Source organism: Neovison vison, chromosome 4 (assembly GCF_020171115.1).
Source record: "Neovison vison isolate M4711 chromosome 4, ASM_NN_V1, whole genome shotgun sequence".
Taxonomy (NCBI): domain Eukaryota; kingdom Metazoa; phylum Chordata; class Mammalia; order Carnivora; family Mustelidae; genus Neogale; species Neogale vison.
The window spans coordinates 197,442,078-197,452,847 of record NC_058094.1 but is presented as its reverse complement, the minus strand read 5'-3'; the positions used below and the strand labels follow the sequence as shown (position 1 = coordinate 197,452,847).

The following is a 10,770-nucleotide window of genomic DNA, read 5'->3' as shown; positions in this document are numbered from 1 at the left end:
TCTGGTACAAATAGGTGACTCATATGGTTCAATGCAAAGAAATCAGATGTTTCATGGCACTATCTGCCAGTCACTTTGTGTTAAATTTACAAATTAACTGGATGATCTTGACAATATCAACTGGATATTTGCCTATTCATTAACTGGCAAAGTCACATAAAAATAGTAAAATTTGAACTCTAAGTAAATGTATAAATTGGTTATAATAACAAGAGATAATAATAACACAATAGATCTTTATGTATAGTGCTTTATAATCCATATTTTTTCTGTTGTGTTCTTAATAGAAATGATTTGTGATTGTTAAGGTTGTAATCTTTAATCACAAACTTGTCTCTTTGGAGAATGAAACACTTAGAAACCTAGTTATGCTCAAGCAGTGAAGACAGTATGAAACTGTTCATTTAGCACATGGCTCTCTGTTCCTCCCTATTCAGCAGACAGTTGCTTCTTTTGGTGCAGTGCTAGCAGAGTCCCCAAGACACAATGGTGAAGGTCAGAGGAAACGGATTTGACCAAGCTGCTTTTAACTTTGGCAAAGTAGATATTGTCACCATCAATGACCCCTTCATTGACCACAATTACATGGTCTACATGTTCCAGTATGATTCCATCACAGGAAATTCCATGGCACCATCAAGGCTGAGAACAGGAGGCTTGTCATCAATGGAAAGTCAATGTCCATCTTCCAGGAGCAAGATCCCACTATCAAGTGGGGTGGTGCTGCTAAGTATGCTGTGGAGTCTACTAGGGTCTTGATCGCCATGGAGAAGGCTGGAATCTCTTGAAGGGTGGGGCCAGTAGGGTCATCATCTCTTCGCCTTCTGCTGATGCCCCCATGTGTGTGATGAGTGTGAACCATAAGAAATATGACAACTCCCTCAAGATGGTCAACAGTGCCTCTGGCACCACCAAATGATTGGCCCCCTCTGGCCAGGGTCATCCATGACAACTTCAGCATTATGGAGGGACTCATGACCACAGTCAATGCCATCACTGCCACCCAGAAGACTATGGACGACCCCTCTGGAAAGCTGTGACATGATAGCCAAGGGCTGCCTAGAACGTTATTCTTGCTTCTATTGGCACTGCCAAGGCTTAGGCAAGCCCATCCCTGAACTGAATGGGAAGCTTACTGGCATGGCCTTCCAGGTCCCTACCCACAGTGTGTCTATAGCAGGTCTGACCTGCTGCCTAGAAAAAGCTACCAAATACGATAACCTCAATAAGTTGATGAGGCAGGCATTGGAGGGCCCCTCAAGGGAATCCTTGGCTACACTGAGGACCAAGTTGTCTCCTGCGACTTTAACAGTGACACTCAGTCTTCTGCCTTTGATTCAAGTGCTGAATCAGGTGCTTGATCAGGTGCTCTTAGTGACTTTACTTTGTCAGACATATTTCCTGGTATGACAATAAATTTGGCTACAGCAACCAGATGGTGGATCTTATGGTCCACATTGCCTCCAAGGAGTAAGACCCACCTGAACCACCAGGCCTGGCAAGAGGAGGCAGCCCTCAGCTACTGGAGAGTAACTGCCCCAACTCATCCCCAACACACTGAGAATCTTTTGACCTCCACAGTTTCCTCCCCAGAACCCCTGAAGAAGGGGGGGGCTTAGGGACCCCTACCTTGTCATGTACCACCAATAAAGTATACTTAGCCAGCCTCCCCCCCCAACAACAACAACAACAAAAACTTAGCACATTTTGACCATCTCCCTTTCTAACCAAAAAACCAAAAGAAGGTATTTCCATTACTCAGTGTACCCTGTTTACTTCTGCTCAGTTATTGTAAACTACCTATAATTTTATAGTGTGGGTTAAATTATTTTACTTCTCTCTACCAAGAATTTCAAGTATTATTAAAGAGAGTTGTTATCTGAGTCAAGTGGATCTAAATAACATTATCGTAAAGAATTTTAATGCCAAGAAAAAAAAAGTGAACAACTTACCTGACAAAATTGTGCCTTCCTAATTCAGCATATTTTTTGTAGCAAATGAATAGCCGGTATCTGTGTTTGTGAAGTGGATATGAATATGAATTTTTGAATCAACATTTCAAAGTGATATTTAAAATGGAAGTCAGCATTTCTAAACTGAAAGGATTTATTTATTTCTTTGTTTGATTGTTCATTTATTGAACCTTTATACTCGTTTTTTTAAAGCATGGAAAATTGAGAAACAGAAAACTAGGATATAATAAAGCAGTTGCACACATAACTAAAATGTAAAGGCAGGGGGAAAAACACTTAAAAGAAGAGTGAGGGAAAGTTTTAGAGTAGTGAAGATGAATGACAGCAAGTAAGAAGTTGTAAAAGCAAATTGCACTCCCCTTCTTCCAACTTCTCACAGTTCCTATTTAAAAGACCCTCTTGAAACTTTATTTTCAGATCTTTTCCACCCATTTCCTTCTTATTTAACATCTGATTAACAGCATGTGGGGAAATAAATGCTTCTACATGTATCTGTTAGCAGAAGGTTTGGATGTAGAATATAGAGTATACCTTTTAAAAGTTTTTTTTTTCCAATTTATTTATTTAAAAGTTTTTATTTAAATTCAGTTAACATGTAGTTATATTATTAGTTTCAGAGGTAGAGTTTAGTGATTCATCAGTTGCATATAACACATAGTGCTTGTTATATCAAGTGTCCTCCTTAATACCCATCACCTAGGGCCCTACTGGCTCCCAGCAGTCCCCAGTTTGTTTCCCAGTACACTTTTTTTTTTTTAAAGATTTTATTTATTTATTTGACAGAGAGAGATCACAAGTAGGCAGAGAAGCAGGCAGAGAGAGAGAGAGGAGGAAGCAGGCTCCCTGCTGAGCAGAGAGCCCGATGTGGGACTCGATCCCAGGATCCCGAGATCATGACCTGAGCTGAAGGCAGCGGCTTAACCCACTGAGCCACCCAGGTGCAGGTCCCAGTACACTTTTTAAAAAAGATTCAAAATTCAATTGTTTGTAGTTACTTCATAACGCATTTGTATCATTGAATCATTGAACAGTTTTGCAGAACTAATAGTTTGTAGCTTTTTACATAGACTGGATACATAATCAGTGTAAATACTGTAAGTTAGACTGATTCATTTTCTTTCCCTATTTTAAGTAACAATATTTGCTACATTGCCTTAGTATTTATGATGTCAAAGTGCAAGACACATAATTGAGGTGAGAACACAATATTCATTACATATTATTCCTTATGCTAAGAGAACCCTGCTGCAAAATTGAAGTTTAGGTATTTCCATACACATATCCATTCATAAAAATAAAGATACTCTCAGTATAAGCCATACTATATTCCCAGTGCAATTTATAAGACCTGCTACTTACAATAAAATTTCACAAAAGATTTAAATCTACCAAAAACATGAATGCTGCTGTTTTCAGCAAGTTGTAAATGGCTGGGAGCCAAGCTATAGCGATTCATGCCAGAAAATCTGTACACCAGAGCCTTATAGAGAATGATTAGTTAACATCATTTTAATGATGAATTAATGAGCAGTAAAAGCATTCTAATTCCAGTATGTACAAAACCTTCTATTTGAAGACGCAGGACCAGAGAGAACAGATCCATGACCTTTGTGATACTGGCAAAGGTTGGGTTCACTACAGTTAACGCCCAATCCGTCTTTCAAGGTTAACTACACATGCCATGCTGGGAAATGAAACAATTACTAACGAATTTTATAGGTATATTCTGTCAAATTTAAAAGGCAATCAGAAGTCTAAATGAAAATTATGCCTGGGGAAAGCATATAAAAAGAGAGAAAGTAGGAAAGGGTGTATGGGTGCCTCTATGTGCTTATTTCCTTAAAAAAGCTGCCCTCAGAAGAAGGCAACGTAAAGTTAAGTACACAAATGAAAATCCCTATACTGAATGAAGAGAATACTCAGCTTATGGGAATGGAAGTGTATTCAGGAAGGACAGCATCTAATCATCTGGGCAACACTAGCACAGCAAGGGTAGATGATTCATTATTCTGTAATTAACTTTTAATTAACTTTACTCTGCTTTACTTATTTTAGAAAATTAAATAAACTTCATTTTATTGCTCATGCTAAACCAATGAGCAGAAGCTAGAGTTCTGCTCTAATTAAAATAAGCAGTTGAGCAAAATTGTGTGTAAAGCATAATGAAGAACTGTTTCTGTCCCATTGATATATTTCTTATGTCTGAAACACTTTGATAGGTTTTTCAAGAATTCCATTAGTTAGGCACTGAAGTCTTCTAAAATGTGTGATTTAGGAAATAATATTATAGGCCATTCTTAAGTATGGGGCACATAATTGATTTGAATGTATTAAGTAACATTTCAAATTAGATGATGAAGAGAAATGAGGGAGGGAGAAGGAGGGAGGGAAGAGGAGAAAGAAGAAGGAAGGGAGAAACAGGAAAAATTTGAAATTGTGCTAGTTCATCAGTCATCAGAGCAACATAGATACATATTTTAGTGGCAACAAAAAAGAGAAGTCAGTAATCTTACTAATACAGTAAGATTACATATTCTGCATCCTTTTTAAAAAAATTATATATATATATATTTTAATTTCTTTTCAGTGTTCCAGAATTCATTGTTTATGTACCATACCCAGTGCTCCATGCAGTACATGCCCTCCATAATACCCACCACCAGGCTCACCCAACCTCCCACTTCAAAACCCTCAGTTTGTTTCTCAGAGTCCACAGTCTCTCATGGTTCATCTCCCCCTCCAGCTTCCCCCAACTCACTTCTCTCCATCTCCCCCTGTCCTCCGTGTTATTCCTTATGCAACACAAATAAGCGAAACCATATGATAATTGACTCTGCATCCTTTTTCATATCCTTGCTATTTTATTCATTTTTAGACATTTTTCTGTCACATGTTTTGCTGTTAAGCCTAAGGCAGGGAAATTTAGTAATCAAGTGTTCTAATTGTTCTAATCATATGCTACAAAAGAATATTTGACAGAAGAATGAATTACATTTAATTTGGTGAACTTGATCTATAATGCTCTTAATGTAAAAGTCAAATGAAATTACTTCACTTGAACATGTAAATTATTAATATATTTTCTATTTTGTTTATAATTCTTATAATTCTTAAAGTTTATAAAAAATCCACACAACTCTAAGATATCATTTATTAAAATACTTTATCTCACCAATTAAGAGCTTTTGGCTTCCTTGCTGACAATCACTAGCATATCCATTCCAGAATAATAACCCAGTGACCACTTTATTCTGATTTCAGATTATAAATATTATAATTTTGAACTTCTGAAATCTTTCTTGTGATTATTTTCTCGGTGATTTCTGCCTTCTCCAATTTTTAATACCTGCTGAGTCTGCTTCTCCCCCCCCCATCCTGTGTTCTTATTAAATATTCTATGTTCTCCAAGGATGTCATCTTTCTGGTTTCACTTACTTTTCTCCCCAGACTTTATGTATGGTCAACCTTGTCAAAAGTAGAAGGACTAGCATCCTAGAGATTCCTTATGCTATTGTAAACTTCTAGACAACTAGTTTTCACCTGTGAAAAACTTCCACTTTGTCCACCTGAAAAGTATTGATTCTTACGAAGTAATGTGTACAAGAAACCAGGGAAGTGAAACAAAGCCGGCCAAATGCCTTGATTGGATCAAAATCATCTTTAGCTAGAACTTTCCCATACTCTTAAATGTACTTAGTTCATCTCTTGATACAGAGAAAGTGATAAGTATTTTTTTAAAAATTCCTTTGTTGTCTGTTTAAAGTGAGGGAATTAATGAATTGGGTCTACAGCAAATTCTTTTCATTTAGCTTCAGCTAAACACTTCCTTGTTTGCAGTAATTCCTTTATTTATCTTCATCTACTGAGAGAGAAGTAAGCTGCTTATTATTCCTTAAAGCATCTCTCTTAAAACTAAAAAAAAAATCCAGAACTTTTGATAAGGTGTTAGGAGGTCTACTTGTAAGAGGAAAGAATGAAAGAAAAAAATAAAATCTAAAGTTTGAACTATGAAAAAGACAAATGATTGAAAGCAACAAAGAAAGGGTTTTTCATTATTTAGAGAACTAACATTTATTTTTATACTAGTTGTCTTTTTAAGAAAAGGAAATACGTAAGTTACTAGGTTTTCCTTTTTTCTCAAGTGGAAAAGTATTACTTACAGAAATAAATTTTTTAGTGATCTCTATTATTCTTATTTTTATTCTTATTTAACTTTCTATAGTAGAGGTTCTGAACCTGTATATTTAAGGCAATTATAAAGAGTATGCTATGTGTAGATCTCTGTATGTGTGAAGAATGTATGTAAATTTATTATCAACTCTAACTTACAGCACTTAAATGTATTGCTCTTTATCAAATGTAAGAACTTAGCCAAAAACTGGAAATCATCAATTGTCATAGTAGAATAGTTGATCAAAGTATAGGCTAAAAATTTTCATTTGTCTCAACTGCTTTCCCAGTTTTGGTATAGTTTTCTAGGATGAGACGTAATGGAGAATCATACATAAAAGACTGGCAGCTAACACATTTCACACATCCTGAACAAGTGAATCTTCTGATTCTGTGAGCCTCACTGTTTTCCATTCTTCCCTTCATCATTTCTGATTTATTCTCTGTACTTGTAGGTACATCATCTTCAGGCATTCTCTAAACTTTATGTATTGTCCTTGGTTTTTATTTCTAATGCCAAATCCTCTCACTGTTGGAAAGTATTTCTTAATATCATCTAAGGCTGAAACATTTTCTTCTTTAGTTTCAGATCAGTGCTCCTTGTCCTACTATCTTCTGATGCTTTGAATAATCACATTCTTTCACTTCTACAGGTACTTGTAAGGTATTTATAGACTGTGATCAAATTCCCTTCAATCTTCTCCTCTCTTGACTATATAAATGTCTATGACCCTATATCTTATCCAACACCCTACTTTTATCATTTTTGCCCTTCCTTTTTATTATTAATTTTCCATTAACTCTCTCAGTTCTTGTACAACGTTTCCATTGCCAATAAGTAGAAATGCAGTAACTCATTTATTTTTATCATAGGCTAGGTAGGGTTTAATCTGTGACAAGAAGATTTTGTCAGTGTGTCAAGTTATATATTCATTATATGGTCTGTACTTACTCTTCACTTACACATTCAGTTGTTTCTGGACATTGTAGTGCTTATTACTCCTTAATTTCTGTGCGCTACTTCCCTGAAAGAGCCTCGGCTCTCTGAGTCACTAGAAATGCCTGTATTGACTCTAGGAAAAGTATTACATCTGCAATAATTTGCTGATTACAACTGCAAAAATGTGGCCTTGAACCTGTATTCATTCATCATAAATTTAACTAATTTCAAATGTGATTATTACTTCTGAAGTTTCTATCTTGGTCCATTTTGTAGAAGTTTTTCTAAATAAATAGCATTGTTAATTATTTTGGCTATTTCTTTGCTGGTGTGAGGGTGTATATATGTGTGTGTGTGTGTGTGTGTGTGTGTATTTCAAAGAGTTGCTACAGGTGTCCTACTCTACATCATATTTATGAAAAATAGCTATAGGTGTTCTGCTGAATTTTTAAATGCACTGGTAATAGAGATCTTGAATAATTTACTTGAGATACTTATTTGGCTCACGATAAAAGTGAACCCAAATACCATGATAAAAAATACATAAAGACCCTGACTGAAGAATTTTGAAAAAAATAAAAATAAAAATAAAAAAATTTAAAAAGGCAGTAGGGTATGTGTGTATGTGTGTGTATTAGTTGGGGTGTTATTAAGTTTAAGGATCTCAGAAATAGTGGCCTTCTTGTGAAATTGTGTGCTCACTTACTATCCTGTGCCTCATATTTTGGTTAAGAGGAAATTTATATTATGGCAAAAAAATGGTCTCTAAAATGCAGTTTGTTAGCTGTCGATTCATACCGATGTGGAGCTGTAGGGTAATGTTCACTTACCACCTACTTTTCAATAACACGTTTTAGATGAACTCTTCTGTTTTGGGTAATTTCTGCAGTGACGGTTAGTATTGCACATTAAATGTTTCATGTTTATGTATTTTAATGGGGCTTTCAAAGTATTACAGTGTAGTTTTTCTAAAGTAATATCGTTGTTGAATATACCCTAAGAATAACAACTCTGCACATTTGGATTGTCAATGTATCTTCAGTACATACTGCCTAATTTTTTTGACATGGCCTTAAAGTTCTCCATGACAAAAATAAGGGTATAAACTAAACATAGTAGAAGACAGCCCAGGCCACTTTTCTAAGAAGTCATTGTCTCCAAAAGTTAGAGGATACTGTATAAAGAAAATAATAATGATGGTAAAAATACTTTCTCAGGAAAACAGACATGCAATTTCCTTTCTTTTTTTATATTTGTTTTGCTTGGACCAGGGGAGCCAACTTTGTAATATTGCTACAGGTAATTGCAATCCTAAGATAAAGGGTTGATGCAAACAACTAATTTTCTGTCTCATTGTCCCTGTCATGAAATACCAAATGTGTGTACTCTCTTCTAGTTAGATATTATTATCTGATTTATCCTCTTAGAACTCCCCTCACAGGATCAATACACAATTCCTATTCCTTTACTTATGTGAATAGAAATTTCCTCAATGGACATTAATATTTCCTTTTCTCATTCATTGTGGGGCCTTTCCCTCCATTTCCGTCTCAGTCTTCAGGATCTTCTTATGTATCATGATTATGTTTGGCTCCATATATTTTTGCCATTCCTTTGACAGCTTGCAGGCCTTTTAGAACATCATCTGAGGTTTACAAACTTGGGTACACAGTCTCAGAGCAAAATACTACCATCCTTTGTACCTCATGCCTCTGTATATGTATCATGTATCCCACCTATTATCTCATACCAAACTAAAACAATATACTTGATCTAGTTCTACCAATAATGTAATAGTCAAATATTCATAGTTAAGAGAGTGATATTTTTCCTATGTAACAACCATATAGTTCTGCCAATACATATTAATTTTATCTCTCATAAGTTCATATGTAGAGAAACAAAACAAAATTTTAATTTGCTCTAGATCCATTTTACATGTTATTAGAAACAGTAAACATCTTAACATGTTTTATATTAGGTAAGCTATCCTTCAGCCTTCAGTACCTGTGGATATTATTAATTATATGTAGGTACTAGTTTTTTGAGCCATTTTCCAAGAGGACCTAGTTCAAGTTTAGTCAGAGAGGGGACTGGAACCAACAGAAAGTTGAACTCAGGCTGAGTCTGAGATCATGCAACTGGGAATGAAGATTTCTAAGATTGCTGTAAATCAGGAATTAGTTAACCATCCAGAAGACCCTGGGTCAAAGCAGTAACCAAATAATGTGGACTCTTGTTCTTGGCAGCAAGCTGACAAGCCAGAAACCATAAAATCAAAGCAAAGGTCAGAAAATCAGTGATATACATGACTGTGGCAGGTTAAAAATCTGGGCATTGTGATGTTAAAGGAAAGGAAAGCAAGTCAGTAACTTAAGTGATCAAAGCCTATAAAATGCCATGACCTAGATGTCTAGTTTTGCAAGAGAATAGCCCCAATAATCAAATGTGGAGAATAGGTTGAGATTCTTCTTGCTCAGTATATGGCCTTGTACTTGTTAGCACAAGCAGAGAGAAGTGACAGGTTCCTAACAAAAACATGGTATTATGGAGAAAGATGCTCTCTGAAAAAGCCTAGGCAATCATTCAACATCAATGAGGTCCTACTAGGTGCCAGAGACAGTTCTAAGCATTGAGGAGGCAATTAAAATTAAAATAGATAGTACTTATCCTTCCATTTATAATCTAGAAAAGGATACAGATAAGTAAGTAGGCAATTACACAGTAATGTAATATGTGCTATAACGTGAAGACCTACCAACTACTCTGGTCATACATAATTGGAACATCTAACCCAATTTGCAAGATTATGTTAAATTTCTAGAGGTATTGGAAGGTAAGTTGGCATTTCAATCGTAAGTAAAGAGGAAGAGGGAAGAGTATTTCAGACAAAGGAAAAGTATGTGCAGAAAAAGAAGTGAAAATGTGAAAAAGACTATGGAGCATTAATAAATAAGCAGTTTAATATGCCTGAAAGAAGCCCTGGGGCTCTGGAGGGAGGATTGGAGACCCATAGGGTATTGAAAAGTGAGAGGAAACTAAAGATTCTAAAGTCTGGACCTTAAGCGATCTAACACAGTGGAATTACTTCCAGTACACTAGGCTTAAGTCATTCTTTCTATTTATGTTAAGTCAGTGTCTGAAGCTGGTCACTCCCAAACCTGCTTTCCTCCGTGGAGTTGGTTTTGGCATTTCATATTTTCCTACCATGTGATCTCGATTTTAATTTAGCCAGGCCTCAAATATACATATAACAGCATTCCTGCTTAAATATGTTCTTAAACCTTTATTTAGGTCTTAGGATTTTGTAAATATCCTAATAATTCAGTTTAAAGCTTTTGTTGAATACCTGTTATGTGTGATAAGCACCAAAAGGTGACTAAAACAGTGCTTGCCACCATAAAGCACATAGTCTCTTTGGGAGGATATACATACTAAGCAGAGACTTGAAAATATAGCATGGTTCATACTAAAACAGATATATAGATCAAGAAGTAAAGAAGTACAGAAGACTAAGAATTATACCTGAGGCAGTCAAAGACAACTTTACGTAATATTTGACTTAGTCTGGAAGAACAGAGAGGAATGTACAAGACAGAGAAATTATCAAATATAAAAGCCTGAAGAGGAGCACCTGGATGGCTCAGTGGGTTGAAGCCCCTGCTTTCAGCTGAGGTCATGGTCTTA

At 35.8% G+C, this 10,770-nt stretch overlaps 1 pseudogene; it reads left to right on the top strand.

The window, feature by feature from the left end:
• The first annotated feature begins 486 nt into the window (after window positions 1-486).
• On the top strand, window positions 487-1,474 carry LOC122905432 (annotated as a pseudogene).
• Window positions 1,475-10,770: the final 9,296 nt, after the last annotated feature.